Here is a 19221-nt window from a genome sequence, read left to right on the forward strand (position 1 = left end):
AAGTAATATTCCTTGTACAGAGTTCTGTACAAACATAGCTCTTACATAATACAGATTTGATGGCTCCAATTCACGAGATGCGTACACTATGTACGTACTAGAGGAAGACAAGCTTCACATTGAGCCAGGCTAACATACTAAAAACTGACTCAAACGATACTGAAAACCACAAAATGAACATTTGAAAAATCATCCACCCTCAAAAAAAATAAAAATAAAATCTTAATGAAATCAAGTCAGAATCCCATGCAGTTGAATGATACCATCTACTAACCCCGACTAAACTCCATGTTGCAGTGAGACTCATGACTTCACATGGGTCTAACTGAAGCCTTCACAAAGAACCACACTGAATCATAAACACTTTACATGAAGAAGAAAACAAAGAGAGACCGTAGGGCACAGAATCATAGTTCTACTAAAAACAAAGAGAGACCGTAGGGCACAGAATCATAGTTCTACTAAAAACAAAGAGAGACCGTAGGGCACAGAATCATAGTTCTACTAAAAACAAAGAGAGACCGTAGGGCACAGAATCATAGTTCTACTAAAAACAAAAAGAGACCGTAGGGCACAGAATCATAGTTCTACTAAAAACAAAGAGAGACCGTAGGGCACAGAATCATAGTTCTACTAAAAACAAAGAGAGACCGTAGGGCACAGAATCATAGTTCTACTAAAAACAAAGAGAGACCGTAGGGCACAGAATCATAGTTCTACTAAAAACAAAGAACCGTAGGGCACAGAATCATAGTTCTACTAAAAACAAAAGAGACCGTAGGGCACAGAATCATAGTTCTACTAAAAACAAAAAGAGACCGTAGGGCACAGAATCATAGTTCTACTAAAAACAAAGAGAGACCGTAGGGCACAGAATCATAGTTCTACTAAAAACAAAGAGAGACCGTAGGGCACAGAATCATAGTTCTACTAAAAACAAAGAGAGACCGTAGGGCACAGAATCATAGTTCTACTAAAAACAAAGAGAGACCGTAGGGCACAGAATCATAGTTCTACTAAAAACAAAAAGAGACCGTAGGGCACAGAATCATAGTTCTACTAAAAACAAAAAGAGACCGTAGGGCACAGAATCATAGTTCTACTAAAAACAAAAAGAGACCGTAGGGCACAGAATCATAGTTCTACTAAAAACAAAAAGGCAACAAAACAAGTTTGAGGTGAGAAGTAGGTGGCACAGAGTAGCCAGTAAGTAAACTGCTACCCAGTTTGACAACGTTGCCACCTGATAGGCGGAGGTCATTAACCAACAGGGAGAGGAGGAAGGCAACAACAAACAAAAAAAAGAACAGAACAGAACATTCTGTGATGTCATAATAGCAAAGGTTGAGACATTGGATTCTAACAGAGGAGGTGCCACTGTTTTATGAGGTCATTAATGATGGACGCAATCAATGGGATGTTTCTTTGACTACTTGCTGCCCAGTTATTGCTGCCGTTTGAAATACCTAAGCCAACAGGTAAATCATGTCTAGTGTGGTGGTCCTTCAATATTCTAGCTACAAGCACATTCACATTGAATAGCTTTAACTGATGTATAAAACAAGAAAATTGATAGCAGCTATGGGAATTGCTTTGGGGGCCAAAATAGAGATGTCCTGTCCAAACTGCAGGTAAATGAACCCTTCGCACTGGGTGAGGAACTCCCACACCGACATAAGATAAAATACTTTTAAAAAATCACTATGTAGACAAACTGCTGCCAGTAGTTATGTACCTTACAACTACGTGAGATAAAACACCACAAAACAGTCCTTACTAGGCAATTCAAATCACCACTGGCTGTAGAGGGGTGTCGTCATGGTCCGGGGTTTGGAGAAGATAAGCAAGTGTGAGGCAAGTGTGAAACGAACAGAAGTGGATACTTGTACTGGACTCGTAGTGCAGCATCTCAAAATAACCAAAGTATCAAGATTCATAACACACATCTTAACCTGACAGACGTACAAACAGAACTTCATCACTAAAAAGAGAGTAGAGAGTTTGAGGAGGCTGGTGAACCAAGGGTTTATAAACACTACATAGCTTTATTAACGCCTCATGGTTAACAGATATGATGAAATGTGCCACAAGCAACAGGAGAGTGGACCTGATGAAATGTGCCACAAGCAACAGGAGAGTGGACCCTCGTTGTGACGTGCTGAATTAAAAGGGACAGTCAATTATGATGAATCAGCCTCTTTGGTCCCTTCATTCGATACAAATAGAACTACCCCCCGTTGGCCTTTTTCACAATGGACAGAACAGCAGCAGACAAGGCAATATTCATATGTTGAGAGAAACTCCCTTTCCTCTATTACCGAAGACTGCAGACTCCTGTCACACAGGTAAAATCTCAGCAGGTTTTTGGCTTTAGTGCACTCTAGAACTACGAGAATAGATATTTACACACAGTACCAAGAAACTAACAGTCTCTGAGACCCTTAGCGCTTACCTGACATGAGACATTACATTCACTTTATTAATAAAACCTCTATTTGAGGGGATTTTAGAGAAAAATAGTTCAAAGATATTTAGAGTTAAATTATTAAATGGCTTTTTCCAGTTTCTGTGGCGGCTTCTCGGCAGCTTCTTGAGGGATGACATTGGCATATCATCATGGCTCCTCAGACGACTTTAGCAGCTCCAGGAATGCCCCAACCGCGCCAAAATATCCCTACATAAAAACATACAATGTGGTAAATATAGTATTATTACTAATACTCAAATGATGATTATGAACTCTGGGAGCTTTGGGGGGGGGGGGTAGAGTTGACAACTTTGTTTACATTCAGTCTGACAGAATCTAAATCTTCCAACTCAAATCAAGCGTTGTACCTCGTGTTCTAGGAACAGGGCCTTCAGTTGTCCCTTGGACCAGAAGTCCATGGCGTAGGCCAGCAGCTTAGTAGACACGGTGTTGATCCGTAAGAAATTCCCAACAAACACAACTCTCTCGATTTTCTGAAAGTGAAAATGTCATAGTTCTGGCATCAATTTAAATGTTAAAAATATCGAATGTATCCAAAACATGCAGAGACTGTCAATATACAGTTCATAACAGAACCCCAGAATCATTGTTTTCTTAAATGTATTTATGTACTTCTGTCCTTGAGCTGTTCTTGTCTATTAATGTTCTGTATTATGTCATGTTTCATGTGGACCCCAGGAAGAGTAGTTGCTGCTTTTTGGGGATCCTAATAAAATACCAACAGCCAATGGGGATCCTAATAAAATACCAACAGCCAATGGGGATACCAACAGCCAATAATAATAAAATACCAACAGCCAGCGGGGATCCTAACAAAACACCAAGATACACCAACAGCTAACGGGGATCCTAACAAAACACCAACAGCCAATGGGGATCCTAATAAAATACCAACAGCCAATGGGGATCCTAACAAAATACCAACAGCCAATGGGGATCCTAATAAAATACCAACAGCCAATGGGGATCCTAATAAAATACCAACAGCCAATGGGGATCCTAATAAAAAACCAACAGCCAATGGGGATCCTAATAAAATACCAACAGCCAATGGGGATCCTAATAAAATACCAACAGCCAATGGGGATCCCAACAGCCAATGGGAAATCCTAATAAAATACCAACAGCCAATGGGGATCCTAATAAAAAACCAACAGCCAATGGGGATCCTAATAAAATACCAACAGCCAATGGAGATCCTAATAAAATACCAACAGCCAATGGGGATCCTAATAAAATACCAACAGCCAATGGGAAATCCTAATAAAATACCAACAGCCATTGGGGATCCTAATAAAATACCAACAGCCAATGGGGATCCTAATAAAATACCAACAGCCAATGGAGATCCTAATAAAATACCAACAGCCAATGGGGATCCTAATAAAATACCAACAGCCAATGGGAAATCCTAATAAAATACCAACAGCCATTGGGGATCCTAATAAAATACCAACAGCCAATGGAGATCCTAATAAAATACCAACAGCCAATGGGGATCCTAATAAAATACCAACAGTCAATGGAGATACAAATAAGTACTCATGATTACAACAAAGTGGAGCTAAAAGACGGGAGTCTGCTGTACTTCCCCTGTTATCAACGTACAAGGCCAGAGCAGAGAAGGAAGTCATCTGGTACAGTATCTGTCCTGTTGTATCGCCGTTGAACTGAACTGCCTTGCACTTATAGTCCTGTCTGTACGATCACCGACACTCATTTTTTTTTTTTTTTAAAGCAGCCCCACATCTGAGTGATCTTGTAGCAGGTGTGTTGGAACGTCAAATAAAGAGAGAAACCTGCACACGACTCTTTGCTAGTATCACTTATTTTATTCAAGCTTATGTGTTGGGCCTCTTGTCCTCTTGTCAGAGCTATCACTATTAGAGAGAGATCACGGACACTAAAACATTGTTGCTCGACAATAGAGTAATTCTATACTGTAGTTCACGCTTTGGGAAAAAGGTCTACGGGCCAGGTGGTGGTGGCGGAGCTGAAGTTCGGTGCGCTTTGAAAGCCCTGTACAATGCTGCTTGATCACCATGGAAACACTAAAGAAGCTGAATAAGCATCAATAATCACCAAACCCAGCATTGTCCAGGTTAGGATTTGGACAGGGTAGACCTTCACTGTAAATAAGAATTTGTTCTTAACAGTCTTGCCTAGATAATTAATTACCAACCCCCCTGACAGCATCAATAATCACCAATTAACACATCTTAATAGCTTCACAAATTTATTCCTTTCAGAAAATAACTTCCAGAACACACACATTGTGACAGCATATTTCCAGTGTTCCTTTTCTTGTAATTTTTCTTAAGTTGCATTTACACAGGAAGCACAATTCTGATCTTTTGGCCCCAATATTGGCAAAAGATTTGATCTGATTGGGCAAGAGATCAGAATTGGGCAACCTGTGTGAATGTAGCCTTACACACAGTAAAGAGGTTAGACATTGCATTAGCAGAAAGATTTCTGGCGGATATATTTACAGGTACAGTACATTCAGAATCAACATAATAAAAAGGTCCAATCCTATCAGATCTGCGTGATAAAAAGGTCCATCCTATCAGAACAGCGTGATAAAAAGGTCCATCCTATCAGAACAGCGTGATAAAAAGGTCCATCCTATCAGAACAGCGTGATAAAAAGGTCCATCCTATCAGAACAGCGTGATAAAAAGGTCCATCCTATCAGAACAGCGTGATAAAAAGGTCCATCCTATCAGAACAGCGTGATAAAAAGGTCCATCCTATCAGAACAGCGTGATAAAAAGGTCCATCCTATCAGAACAGCGTGATAAAAAGGTCCATCCTATCAGAACAGCGTGATAAAAAGGTCCATCCTATAAGAACAGCGTGATAAAAAGGTCCATCCTATAAAGCTTTCCAGACTATAGATGGTGTTGTTTAAATATCAGCAGAAGAAACTCAATCAAGAACAAAAAAACACAAAAAAAAAGGATTCTCAGATCAAAAGACAAATCAGTTTTGCATAATTCTTAAGATCACAAAACAAAAGCTTTGAACAACCAAATCACTTCCTTGTTTTGGAGTTATTGGCAGAATTTGCAGCGTTGCTAGAACATAGAATAGATTAATACAGAAGCTACTCTATAGCATGTTCTCTGATCTTTACCAGGGATTAAACTCCTGTTCATTAACGAGGGTCAGGGGATACCACTAAGGCTTCTCCTGTTCACTAACGAGGGTCAGGGGATACCACTAAGGCTTCTCCTGTTCGTTAACACTAACGAGGGTCAAGGGATACCACTAAGGCTTCTCCTGTTCGTTAACACTAACGAGGGTCAGGGGATACCACTAAGGCTTCTCCTGTTCACTCACACTAACGAGGGTCAAGGGATACCACTAAGGCTTCTCCTGTTCGTTAACACTAACGAGGGTCAGGGGATACCACTAAGGCTTCTCCTGTTCGTTAACACTAACGAGTGTCAAGGGATACCACTAAGGCTTCTCCTGTTCGTTAACACTAACGAGGGTCAGGGGATACCACTAAGGCTTCTCCTGTTCGTTAACACTAACGAGTGTCAAGGGATACCACTAAGGCTTCTCCTGTTCGTTAACACTAACGAGGGTCAGGGGATACCACTAAGGCTTCTCCTGTTCGTTAACACTAACGAGGGTCAAGGGATACCACTAAGGCTTCTCCTGTTCACTAACGAGGGTCAAGGGATACCACTGAGGCTTCTCCTGTTCACTAACGAGGGTCAAGGGATACCACTAAGGCTTCTCCTGTTCACTAACGAGGGTCAAGGGATACCACTGAGGCTTCTCCTGTTCACTAACGAGGGTCAAGGGATACCACTAAGGCTTCTCCTGTTCACTAACGAGGGTCAAGGGATACCACTAAGGCTTCTCCTGTTCACTAACGAGGGTCAAGGGATACCACTAAGGCTTCTCCTGTTCACTAACGAGGGTCAAGGGATACCACTAATGCTTCTCCTGTTCATTAACACTAACGAGGGTCAAGGGATACCACTAAGGCTTCTCCTGTTCATTAACACTAACGAGGGTCAAGGGATACCACTAAGGCTTCTCCTGTTCACTAACGAGGGTCAAGGGATACCACTAAGGCTTCTCCTGTTCACTAACGAGGGTCAAGGGATACCACTAAGGTTTCTCCTGGATCAAGGGATACACTAACGAGGGTCAAGGGATACCACTAAGGCTTCTCCTGTTCATTAACACTAACGAGGGTCAAGGGATACCACTAAGGCTTCTCCTGTTCACACTAACAGGGTCAAGGGATACCACTAACGTTAACACTAAGGGTCAAGGGATACCACTAAGGCTTCTCCTGTTCGTTAACACTAACGAGGGTTCAAGGGATACCACTAAGGCTTCTCCTGTTCATTAACACTAACGAGGGTCAAGGGATACCACTAAGGCTTCTCCTGTTCGTTAACACTAACGAGGGTCAAGGGATACCACTAAGGCTTCTCCTGTTGTTAACACTAACGAGGGTCAAGGGATACCACTAAGGCTTCTCCTGTTCATTAACACTAACGAGGGTCAAGGGATACCACTAAGGCTTCTCCTGTTCATTAACACTAACGAGGGTCAAGGGATACCACTAAGGCTTCTCCTGTTAACGAGGGTCAAGGGATACCACTAACACTAACGAGGGTCAAGGGATAGGCTTCTCCTGTTCATTAACACTAAGGTCAAGGGATACCACTAAGGCTTCTCCTGTTCGTTAACACTAACGAGGGTCAAGGGATACCACTAAGGCTTCTCCTGTTCGTTAACACTAACGGGTCAAGGGATACCACTAAGGTCGTTAACACTAACGAGGGTCAAGGGATACCACTAAGGCTTCTCCTGTTCGTTAACAGGGTCTAACGAGGGGTACCACACGTTAACACTAACGAGGGGGATACCACTAAGGCTTCTCCTGTTCGTTAACACTAACGAGGGTCAAGGGATACCACTAAGGCTTCTCCTGTTCGTTAACACTAACGAGGGTCAAGGGATACCACTAAGGCTTCTCCTGTTCGTTAACACTAACGAGGGTCAAGGGATACCACTAAGGCTTCTCCTGTTCGTTAACACTAACGAGGGTCAAGGGATACCTCTGAGGATTTTGCTTTAACTCCATATCACTCAATAGAGCTTTATCATGGGTGTAAAGCAGATGCATGAGGCAAATGTCCTCATGCTGTGGCAAGTAATATTCCTTGTACAGAGTTCTGTACAAACATAGCTCTTACATAATACAGATTTGATGGCTCCAATTCACGAGATGCGTACACTATGTACGTACTAGAGGAAGACAAGCTTCACATTGAGCCAGGCTAACATACTAAAAACTGACTCAAACGATACTGAAAACCACAAAATGAACATTTGAAAAATCATCCACCCTCAAAAAAAATAAAAATAAAATCTTAATGAAATCAAGTCAGAATCCCATGCAGTTGAATGATACCATCTACTAACCCCGACTAAACTCCATGTTGCAGTGAGACTCATGACTTCACATGGGTCTAACTGAAGCCTTCACAAAGAACCACACTGAATCATAAACACTTTACATGAAGAAGAAAACAAAGAGAGACCGTAGGGCACAGAATCATAGTTCTACTAAAAACAAAAAAAGGGCACAGAATCATAGTTCTACTAAAAACAAAGAGAGACCGTAGGGCACAGAATCATAGTTCTACTAAAAACAAAGAGAGACCGTAGGGCACAGAATCATAGTTCTACTAAAAACAAAAGAGACCGTAGGGCACAGAATCATAGTTCTACTGAAAACAAAAAGAGACCGTAGGGCACAGAATCATAGTCTAGTTCTAAAAACAAAAGAGACCGTAGGGCACAGAATCATAGTTCTACTAAAAACAAAAAGAGACCGTAGGGCACAGAATCATAGTTCTACTAAAAACAAAAAGAGTAGGGCACAGAATCAGGGCACAGAATCATAGTTCTACTAAAAACAAAAAAGAGACCGTAGGGCACAGAATCATAGTTCTACTAAAAACAAAAAGAGACCGTAGGGCACAGAATCATAGTTCTACTAAAAACAAAAAGAGACCGTAGGGCACAGAATCATAGTTCTACTAAAAACAAAAAGAGACCGTAGGGCACATAATCATAGTTCTACTAAAAACAAAAAGGCAACAAAACAAGTTTGAGGTGAGAAGTAGGTGGCACAGAGTAGCCAGTAAGTAAACTGCTACCCAGTTTGACAACGTTGCCACCTGATAGGCGGAGGTCATTAACCAACAGGGAGAGGAGGAAGGCAACAACAAACAAAAAAAAGAACAGAACAGAACATTCTGTGATGTCATAATAGCAAAGGTTGAGACATTGGATTCTAACAGAGGAGGTGCCACTGTTTTATGAGGTCATTAATGATGGACGCAATCAATGGGATGTTTCTTTGACTACTTGCTGCCCAGTTATTGCTGCCGTTTGAAATACCTAAGCCAACAGGTAAATCATGTCTAGTGTGGTGGTCCTTCAATATTCTAGCTACAAGCACATTCACATTGAATAGCTTTAACTGATGTATAAAACAAGAAAATTGATAGCAGCTATGGGAATTGCTTTGGGGGCCAAAATAGAGATGTCCTGTCCAAACTGCAGGTAAATGAACCCTTCGCACTGGGTGAGGAACTCCCACACCGACATAAGATAAAATACTTTTAAAAAAATCACTATGTAGACAAACTGCTGCCAGTAGTTATGTACCTTACAACTACGTGAGATAAAACACCACAAAACAGTCCTTACTAGGCAATTCAAATCACCACTGGCTGTAGAGGGGTGTCGTCATGGTCCGGGGTTTGGAGAAGATAAGCAAGTGTGAGGCAAGTGTGAAACGAACAGAAGTGGATACTTGTACTGGACTCGTAGTGCAGCATCTCAAAATAACCAAAGTATCAAGATTCATAACACACATCTTAACCTGACAGACGTACAAACAGAACTTCATCACTAAAAAGAGAGTAGAGAGTTTGAGGAGGCTGGTGAACCAAGGGTTTATAAACACTACATAGCTTTATTAACGCCTCATGGTTAACAGATATGATGAAATGTGCCACAAGCAACAGGAGAGTGGACCTGATGAAATGTGCCACAAGCAACAGGAGAGTGGACCCTCGTTGTGACGTGCTGAATTAAAAGGGACAGTCAATTATGATGAATCAGCCTCTTTGGTCCCTTCATTCGATACAAATAGAACTACCCCCCCCCCCCGTTGGCCTTTTTCACAATGGACAGAACAGCAGCAGACAAGGCAATATTCATATGTTGAGAGAAACTCCCTTTCCTCTATTACTGAAGACTGCAGACTCCTGTCACACAGGTAAAATCTCAGCAGGTTTTTGGCTTTAGTGCACTCTAGAACTACGAGAATAGATATTTACACACAGTACCAAGAAACTAACAGTCTCTGAGACCCTTAGCGCTTACCTGACATGAGACATTTCATTCACTTTATTAATAAAACCTCTATTTGAGGGGATTTTAGAGAAAAATAGTTCAAAGATATTTAGAGTTAAATTATTAAATGGCTTTTTCCAGTTTCCTGTGGCGGCTTCTCGGCAGCTTCTTGAGGGATGACATTGGCATATCATCATGGCTCCTCAGACGACTTTAGCAGCTCCAGGAATGCCCCAACCGCGCCAAAATATCCCTACATAAAAACATACAATGTGGTAAATATAGTATTATTACTAATACTCAAATGATGATTATGAACTCTGGGAGCTTTGGGGGGGGGGGGTAGAGTTGACAACTTTGTTTACATTCAGTCTGACAGAATCTAAATCTTCCAACTCAAATCAAGCGTTGTACCTCGTGTTCTAGGAACAGGGCCTTCAGTTGTCCCTTGGACCAGAAGTCCATGGCGTAGGCCAGCAGCTTAGTAGACACGGTGTTGATCCGTAAGAAATTCCCAACAAACACAACTCTCTCGATTTTCTGAAAGTGAAAATGTCATAGTTCTGGCATCAATTTAAATGTTAAAAATATCGAATGTATCCAAAACATGCAGAGACTGTCAATATACAGTTCATAACAGAACCCCAGAATCATTGTTTTCTTAAATGTATTTATGTAGTTCTGTCCTTGAGCTGTTCTTGTCTATTAATGTTCTGTATTATGTCATGTTTCATGTGGACCCCAGGAAGAGTAGTTGCTGCTTTTGCAACAGCCAATGGGGATCCTAATAAAATACCAACAGCCAATGGGGATCCTAATAAAATACCAACAGCCAGCGGGGATCCTAACAAAACACCAACAGCCAATGGGGATCCTAATAAAATACCAACAGCCAATGGGGATCCTAACAAAATACCAACAGCCAATGGGGATCCTAATAAAATACCAACAGCCAATGGGGATCCTAATAAAATACCAACAGCCAATGGGGATCCTAATAAAATACCAACAGCCAATGGGGATCCTAATAAAATACCAACAGCCAATGGGAAATCCTAATAAAATACCAACAGCCATTGGGGATCCTAATAAAATACCAACAGCCAATGGAGATCCTAATAAAATACCAACAGCCAATGGGGATCCTAATAAAATACCAACAGCCAATGGAGATCCTAATAAAATACCAACAGTCAATGGGGATCCTAATAAAATACCAACAGCCAATGGAGATCCTAATAAAATACCAACAGCCAATGGAGATCCTAATAAAATACCAACAGCCAATGGAGATCCTAATAAAATACCAACAGTCAATGGAGATACAAATAAGTACTCATGATTACAACAAAGTGGAGCTAAAAGACGGGAGTCTGCTGTACTTCCCCTGTTATCAACGTACAAGGCCAGAGCAGAGAAGGAAGTCATCTGGTACAGTATCTGTCCTGTTGTATCGCCGTTGAACTGAACTGCCTTGCACTTATAGTCCTGTCTGTACGATCACCGACACTCATTTTTTTTTTTTTTTAAAGCAGCCCCACATCTGAGTGATCTTGTAGCAGGTGTGTTGGAACGTCAAATAAAGAGAGAAACCTGCACACGACTCTTTGCTAGTATCACTTATTTTATTCAAGCTTATGTGTTGGGCCTCTTGTCCTCTTGTCAGAGCTATCACTATTAGAGAGAGATCACGGACACTAAAACATTGTTGCTCGACAATAGAGTAATTCTATACTGTAGTTCACGCTTTGGGAAAAAGGTCTACGGGCCAGGTGGTGGTGGCGGAGCTGAAGTTCGGTGCGCTTTGAAAGCCCTGTACAATGCTGCTTGATCACCATGGAAACACTAAAGAAGCTGAAAGCATACAGAAAACCAGCCAAAAAAAGACTGAAATGTGGTTGTCTCACCTAGCTACTGTAACAGTATTGCTTTCCGTTCCTCTCCTTGCACCCCCAAAAACCTGGGCTCGAACCAGGGACCACCTGAACACGTCATCAACTGCCTCCCACGAAGCATCGTTATCTATCGCTCCACAAAACCCGCAGCTCTTACAGAAACAACTACTTCCAAGGTCTCGGAGTGAGTGACGCTACTAGCGCACCACCGCTAACTAGCTAGCCATTTCACACCGGTTACACTACCGTAAGATGAACACACTAAGTCACTCTGGATAACTGACTAAAATGACGCAGATGTAAAAAAAAAGTGTAAATGCAAAATAAGGCCTTTAGACAACTACTTCTCCTGAAAACATTAACTAAGTGAATGATGAATATTAATATAACGCAAACTGCAGGGAGAATGTTTGTGCGATGACCTCGTTGACGGCACACATGCGTGCAATGGAACCGATGTTATTGGTGATGGTGACCAGCATAGCCCGGGCCAGGTCCTCTTTGCTGATGGAGTCTCGTTTCTGTTTACTCATCATGTGGCCAAAGCTGTGTTAAAATAACAAAAGCATAACATAAGAATCACAAGAACTTCTATTAGGAATGAACAAATTCTTCTTTAAATTTAAAAAACGATACCATTAAGAGTTTTTTGTTTAGAATTAAAAGAGAATTGAACATCATAAAACAAGGCCAGTGATATAGAGCCCTTCTGGGACACTGTTACTTAACCTACATTGCACCTTGTACTGTGTAGCTTATATATATGTGCTTCTACAGTTCATTAACTACTATAACAATTACATACATACAGTTGAAGTACATATGAAGTACATACACCTTGGCCAAATACATTTAAAGTCAGTTTTTCACAATTCCTGACATTTAATCCTAGTAAAAGTTCCCTGTTTTAGGTCAGTTAGAATCACCACTTTATTTTAAGAATGTGAAATGTCAGAATAATAGTAGAGAGAATTATTTATTTCAGCTTTTATTTCTTTCATCACATTCCCAGTGGGTCAGAAATTTACATACACTCAATTAGTATTTAGTAGCATTGCCTTTAAATTGTTTAACTTGGGTCAAACATTTCAGGTAGACTTCCACAAGCTTCCCACAATAAGTTGGGTGAATTTTGGCCCATTCCTCCTGACAGAGCTGGTTGTAACTGAGTCAGGTTTGTAGGCCTCCTTGCTTGCATACACATTTTCAGTTCTGCCAACAAATGTTCTATTGGATTGAAGTTAGCGCTTTGTGATGGCCACTCCAATACCTTGACTTTGTTGTCCTTAAGCCATTTTGCCACATCTTTGGAAGGATGCTTGGGGTCATTGTCCATTTGGAAGAGCCATTTGGAAGGATGCTTGGGGTCATTGTCCATTTGGAAGACCCATTTGCGACCAAGCTTGATGTTGCTTCAATATATCCACATCATTTTCTCCCTCATGATGCCATCTATGTTGGGAAGTGCACTAGTCTCTCCTGCAGCAAAGCACCCCACAGCATGATGCTGCCACCCCCTGCTTCACGGTTGGGATGCTGTTGTTTGGCTTGCAAGCCGCCCCCTTTTTCCTCCAAACATAACGATGGCCATCATGGCCAAACAGTTCTGTTTTTGTTTCATCAGACCAGAGGACATTTCTCCAAAAAGTACGATCTTTGTCCCCAGGTGCAGTTGCAAACCGTAGTCTGGCTTTTTTATGGCGGTTTTGGAGCAATGGCTTCTTCCTTGCTGAGCGGCCTTTCAGGTTATGTCGATATACAACACGTTTTACTGTGGATATAGATACTTTTGTACCCATTTCCTCCAGCATCTTCACAAGGTCCTTTTCTGTTGTTCTGGGATTGATTTGCACTTTTCGCACCAAAGTACATTCAGCTCTAGGAGACGGAATGAGTCTCCTTCCTGAGCGGCATGACGGCTGCGTGGTCCCATGGTGTTTATACTTGCGTACTATTGTTTAACAGATGAACGTGGTACCTTCAGGCATTTTGAAAGTGCTCCCAAGGATGAACCAGACTTGTGGAGGTCTACAATTTATTTTCTCTGGTCTTGACTGATATCTTTTGATTTTCCCATGATGTCAAGCAAAGAGGCACTTAGTTTGAAGGTAGGCCTTGAAATACATCCACAGGTACACCTCCAATTGACTCAAATGATGTCAATTAGCCTATCAGAAGCTTCTAAAGCCATGACATCATTTTCTGGAATTTTCCAAGCTGTTTAAAGGCACAGTCAACTTAGTGTATGTAAACTTCTGACCCACTGGAATTGTGATACAGTGAATTAAGTGAAATAATCTGTCTGTAAACAATTGTTGGACAAATTACTTGTCATGCACAAAGTAGATATCCTAACCGATTTGCCAAAACTATAGTTTGTTAACAAGAAATTTGTGGAGTGGTTGAAAAACAAGTTTTAATGACTCCAACCTAAGTGTATGTAGACTTCCGACTTCAACTGTACATGCTTACAGTACCAGTCAACACACCTACTCATTCCAGGGTTTGTCTTTCTTTTTACCATTTTCTACATTGTAAAATGGTAGTAAAGACATTGAAACTATGAAATAACACATATGGAATCATGTAGTAACCAAAAAAAACAACAAAAAGTGTTATACAAATCAAAATAAGTTTATATTTGAGATTCTTCAAAAGTAGCCACCCTTTGCCTGGATGACAGCTTCAAACACTCTGCCTGGATGACAGCTTCAAACACTCTGCCTGGATGACAGCTTCAAACACTCTGCCTGGATGACAGCTTCAAACACTCTGCCTGGATGACAGCTTCAAACACTCTGCCTGGATGACAGCTTCAAACACTCTGCCTGGATGACAGCTTCAAACACTCTGCCTGGATGACAGCTTCAAACACTCTGCCTGGATGACAGCTTCAAACACTCTGCCTGGATGACAGCTTCAAACACTCTGCCTGGATGACAGCTTCAAACACTCTGCCTGGATGACAGCTTCAAACACTCTGCCTGGATGACAGCTTCAAACACTCTGCCTGGATGACAGCTTCAAACACTCTGCCTGGATGACAGCTTCAAACACTCTGCCTGGATGACAGCTTCAAACACTCTGCCTGGATGACAGCTTCAAACACTCTGCCTGGATGACAGCTTCAAACACTCTGCCTGGATGACAGCTTCAAACACTCTGCCTGGATGACAGCTTCAAACACTCTGCCTGGATGACAGCTTCAAACACTCTGCCTGGATGACAGCTTCAAACACTCTGCCTGGATGACAGCTTCAAACACTCTGCCTGGATGACAGCTTCAAACACTCTGCCTGGATGACAGCTTCAAACACTCTGCCTGGATGACAGCTTCAAACACTCTGCCTGGATGACAGCTTCAAACACTCTGCCTGGATGACAGCTTCAAACACTCTGCCTGGATGACAGCTTCAAACACTCTGCCTGGATGACAGCTTCAAACACTCTGCCTGGATGACAGCTTCAAACACTCTGCCTGGATGACAGCTTCAAACACTCTGCCTGGATGACAGCTTCAAACACTCTGCCTGGATGACAGCTTCAAACACTCTGCCTGGATGACAGCTTCAAACACTCTGCCTGGATGACAGCTTCAAACACTCTGCCTGGATGACAGCTTCAAACACTCTGCCTGGATGACAGCTTCAAACACTCTGCCTGGATGACAGCTTCAAACACTCTGCCTGGATGACAGCTTCAAACACTCTGCCTGGATGACAGCTTCAAACACTCTGCCTGGATGACAGCTTCAAACACTCTGCCTGGATGACAGCTTCAAACACTCTGCCTGGATGACAGCTTCAAACACTCTGCCTGGATGACAGCTTCAAACACTCTGCCTGGATGACAGCTTCAAACACTCTGCCTGGATGACAGCTTCAAACACTCTGCCTGGATGACAGCTTCAAACACTCTGCCTGGATGACAGCTTCAAACACTCTGCCTGGATGACAGCTTCAAACACTCTGCCTGGATGACAGCTTCAAACACTCTGCCTGGATGACAGCTTCAAACACTCTGCCTGGATGACAGCTTCAAACACTCTGCCTGGATGACAGCTTCAAACACTCTGCCTGGATGACAGCTTCAAACACTCTGCCTGGATGACAGCTTCAAACACTCTGCCTGGATGACAGCTTCAAACACTCTGCCTGGATGACAGCTTCAAACACTCTGCCTGGATGACAGCTTCAAACACTCTGCCTGGATGACAGCTTCAAACACTCTGCCTGGATGACAGCTTCAAACACTCTGCCTGGATGACAGCTTCAAACACTCTGCCTGGATGACAGCTTCAAACACTCTGCCTGGATGACAGCTTCAAACACTCTGCCTGGATGACAGCTTCAAACACTCTGCCTGGATGACAGCTTCAAACACTCTGCCTGGATGACAGCTTCAAACACTCTGCCTGGATGACAGCTTCAAACACTCTGCCTGGATGACAGCTTCAAACACTCTGCCTGGATGACAGCTTCAAACACTCTGCCTGGATGACAGCTTCTGCCTGGATGACAGCTTCAAACACTCTGCCTGGATGACAGCTTCAAACACTCTGCCTGGATGACAGCTTCAAACACTCTGCCTGGATGACAGCTTCAAACACTCTGCCTGGATGACAGCTTCAAACACTCTGCCTGGATGACAGCTTCAAACACTCTGCCTGGATGACAGCTTCCATGACAGCTTCAAACACTCTGCCTGGATGACAGCTTCAAACACTCTGCCTGGATGACAGCTTCAAACACTCTGCCTGGATGACAGCTTACTCTGCCTGGATGACAGCTTCAAACACTCTGCCTGGATGACAGCTTCAAACACTCTGCCTGGATGACAGCTTCAAACACTCTGCCTGGATGACAGCTTCAAACACTCTGCCTGGATGACAGCTTCAAACACTCTGCCTGATGACAGCTTCAAACACTCTGCCTGGATGACAGCTTCAAACACTCTGCCTGGATGACAGCTTCAAACACTCTGCCTGGATGACAGCTTCAAACACTCTGCCTGGACAAACAGCCTGGATCAGCTTCAAACACTCTGCCTGGATGACAGCTTCAAACACTCTGCCTGGATGACAGCTTCAAACACTCTGCCTGGATGACAGCTTCAAACACTCTGCCTGGATGACAGCTTCAAACACTCTGCCTGGATGACATCAAACACTCTGCCTGGATGACAGCTTCAAACACTCTGCCTCGATGACAGCTTCAAACACTCTGCCTGGATGACAGCTTCAAACACTCTGCCTGGATGACAGCTTCAAACACTCTGCCTGGATGACAGCTTCAAACACTCTGCCTGGATGACAGCTTCAAACACTCTGCCTGGATGACAGCTTCAAACACTCTGCCTGGATGACAGCTTCAAACACTCTGCCTGGATGACAGCTTCAAACACTCTGCCTGGATGACAGCTTCAAACACTCTGCCTGGATGACAGCTTCAAACACTCTGCCTGGATGACAGCTTCAAACACTCTTGGTATTTAAAGGATTTCCTTCAATATTTGAAATTGTTGCGTTTATATATTTTTGTTCAGTGTATATATTATCATGGTAGATATAATGGAACATATGGTATATCCAGTATAGTTATCATGGTATATCCAGTATAATTATCATTGGTATATCCAGTATAATTATCATTGGTATATCCAGTATAATTATCATTGGTATATCCAGTATAATTATCATTGGTATATCCAGTATAGTTATCATTGGTATATCCAGTATAATTATCATTGGTATATCCAGTATAGTTATCATGGTATATCCAGTATAATTATCATTGGTATATCCAGTATAGTTATCATGGTATATCATGGTATATCCAGTATAGTTATCATGGTATATCCAGTATAGTTATCATGGTATATCCAGTATAGTTATCATGGTATATAAAGTATAATTCCAGTACTGAGTGATCGCTCCTTCACCTGGAGGCTACAGCAGATCCTTGGAGGCTGAAACGCTCATAGTCTCCTCCGTAGATATCCCTCACCAGCTTGTCCACATTGCTGCTGTCGCCTCTGCTAGCCATATCCAGAGCCTCTTCAAATGTCTCACACCCAGTCAGCAGGCAGCACAGGCCCAGGAACGTACCCCCACCAAGACTGAGAGGAGGACACAGAGAAGGCATCAGGCAGAGGAACACATCAAATGGGCAATGACATCAAATCGTAAATGTGTGAAATTTTGTAGTTACACGCATGCATGCTTCAAGTTACGGCTTCGTCCCTCGTGCCGGGGTCATGGAAAGTGGTTCTGAATGAACATACAACAGTGGCCTAAAAAGGGAGTCCCCTCTCAGCCTGAGACCGGGTTGTCCCCCCTCAGCCTGAGACCGGGTTGTCCCCCCTCAGCCTGAGACCGGGTTGTCCCCCCTCAGCCTGAGACCGGGTTGTCCCCCCTCAGCCTGAGACCGGGTTGTCCCCCCTCAGCCTGAGAACGGGTTGTCCCCCCTCAGCCTGAGACCGGGTTGTCCCCCCTCAGCCTGAGACCGGGTTGTCCCCCCTCAGCCTGAGACCGGGTTGTCCCCCCTCAGCCTGAGACCAGGGGGTCCCCTCTCAGCCTGAGACAGGGGGTCCCCTCTCAGCCTGAGACAGGGGGTCCCCTCTCAGCCTGAGACAGGGGGTCCCCTCTCAGCCTGAGACAGGGGGTGCTTGTGGAGGTAGGCAGAACAGGTCACAGCAGAACTGTAAGCTGACCCAAAGCCCTCAGGAACTGTCACAAGGCCATGGAATGGATGACTGGCTGCAAATGTTTATTGAATTGTTTTATTTTCTGCCTTTTCTATTCCAGACATTCTGAAATTCAATAAAGAATCCCATGTATGTAACTTTAGTCTTTCACTTTTCAGGCACCTAACCCTGACTAAACCACAGCCAAGTTATCCTTTACCCAACCTAACCCTGACTAAACCACAGCCAAGTTATCCTTTACCCAACCTAACCACACCACTTAACCACAACCAAGTTATCCTTTACCCAACCTAACCCTGTCATTACTGACCCAACCTAACCCTGACCAAGCCAAGTTATCCTTCACTAAACGGAGAACATCCCTGGTCACCCAACCTAACCCTGACTAAACCACGGCCAAGTTATCCTTTACCCAACCTAACCCTGACTAAACCACAGCCAAGTTATCCTTTACCCAACCTAACCCTGACTAAACCACAGCCAAGTTATCCTTTACCCAACCTAACCCTGACTAAACACAGCCTGATCTAACCACTTAACCACAAGTTATCCTTTACCCAACCTGCCCACACCACTAACCACAACCAAGTTATCTTTACCCAACTCTAACCCTGACTAAACAGAGAACCACCTGGTTATCCTTTACCCAACCTAACCCTGACTAAACCACTGGAGGACTACCCAACCTAACCCTGACTAAACCACAGCCAAGTTATCCTTTACCCAA

At 43.0% G+C, this 19221-nt stretch overlaps 1 pseudogene; it reads right to left on the reverse strand.

The window, feature by feature from the left end:
- Positions 1-8456: 8456 nt before the first annotated feature.
- Positions 8457-19221, reverse strand: part of LOC115126022 (pantothenate kinase 3-like) — a 32713-nt pseudogene continuing 21948 nt past the window's right edge.

The sequence above is a fragment of the Oncorhynchus nerka genome, linkage group LG16 (assembly GCF_034236695.1).
Source record: "Oncorhynchus nerka isolate Pitt River linkage group LG16, Oner_Uvic_2.0, whole genome shotgun sequence".
Lineage (NCBI taxonomy): Eukaryota > Metazoa > Chordata > Actinopteri > Salmoniformes > Salmonidae > Oncorhynchus > Oncorhynchus nerka.